Source organism: Arachis hypogaea, chromosome 20 (assembly GCF_003086295.3).
Source record: "Arachis hypogaea cultivar Tifrunner chromosome 20, arahy.Tifrunner.gnm2.J5K5, whole genome shotgun sequence".
Lineage (NCBI taxonomy): Eukaryota > Viridiplantae > Streptophyta > Magnoliopsida > Fabales > Fabaceae > Arachis > Arachis hypogaea.
This window is the reverse complement of record NC_092055.1, coordinates 81,301,608-81,303,165: the sequence shown is the minus strand read 5'-3', so window position 1 is coordinate 81,303,165 and position 1,558 is coordinate 81,301,608.

The following is a 1,558-nucleotide window of genomic DNA, read 5'->3' as shown; positions in this document are numbered from 1 at the left end:
ATCCTATTTATACACTTTCTTCAAATGATCTTCAAGCCTTGAGTTGGGCCTTTGCTCTTGGTGGAATTGGGTTGAAAGAGGCCTTGGTTGATTGCTCTTGAAGTTTGAAGAAGAACCAAAGTGAACCAATTGAACCGGTTTTGAGGTTAGCAAAAGTTGGACCAAAAGTTTAACTTTGGCTCCAACTTTTCATAGCAGCCAGCACATTTTGCTGGTATGAACGTTGGTGCCAACGTTAGGGGTCTAACTTTGACCCTAACGTTGGCAATGCCTTGTGTGCTAGTGGCACCAACGTTAGCCACCAAGTTAGGGGGCTAACGTTGGCGCAAACTTTTGCTCCTTCCCCATTGTAATTCATGTGCCAACGTTAGCCTCCAAGTTAGGGGGCTAACGTTGGCGCAAACGTTGGATGGCCAGGGAGGAATTCATGTGCCAACGTTAGCCTTAAAGTTAGGGGGCTAACGTTGGCGCAAACTTTTGGTGCCCAGGGGAGAAATCCATGTGCCAACGTTAGCCTCAAAGTTAGGGGGCTAACATTGGCGCAAACTTTTGAAGCCCAGGGGAGAATTTTCAAGTTCCAACGTTAGCCTCCAAGTTAGGGGGCTAACGTTGGGGCTAACTTTTCAACCAAAAGTTTGTGCAAAAGTTTGATGCTAACTTTAGGTCCAGCTTCTTGCTTCCTGGTTCAATTTCACTTATTCCATTGTCCTCTCTTCACTCCTAGCCATTCCTTCTTGCTTCAACCTTTCTCCAAGCCTTCTTCACCTATCATTAATCAACCAAACTCATCAAAGCTATGCTCAAAATCATGAGATATTCAATCTTTCATAATATGCAACAAATATAGCATAAAACCTCATGAAATGGCATGAATTCATATATGGTTGGTTCAATCAAGGGAAACATGAAAATCTACTCAATTAGCTTGCTTGTAGCTCAAGAAAGTGCATAATTCTAATGAAAACAAGAGAAAAAGACTAGCTAAAATAGGCTAGGATGACTTGTCATCACAATATCAAACTTAAAGCTTGCTTGTCCTCAAGCAAGAAATGAATTATGCTCAGAGATTCTTTCAATTAAGATGGATTGAGGAACACTTGTAAAGTACAGTGAGTGAAGTGATCAAGTAACAATGGGGTGAACTCTAAATCATATACTCATGCAAGGGCTTCAGTGCTCACTAGTCCTTACATATTGGGAGTCGTAGGTCTTAGGATTTTCATCCAAATGGTATCATGGAGATCTCTTTATATGTAATCACCTTGAAGCAGCTTATAGTTTCTGTGCTCTGGCCTCGACTCTAAGTATCATGTCTCAAGGCGGCTCTTTAGATAAGCTTTCAATCAATACTCCTAAACCAGTTGGTTTTAAGGTATTAGGTGTTAAAGCACCCCTAAGGATTTACTTGCTCAAGCCTCTTTCCTTGACACACTTCAACCACAAGCATTTACTAGGATAACAACTCTTTGAGTTTTTGTTTCTTTCTTTCTTTTTTCTGCCTAGTAATTGATGCTCAGAGCCTTGGGCCATATTCTTTTTGTTTTTGTATTTTCTTTTC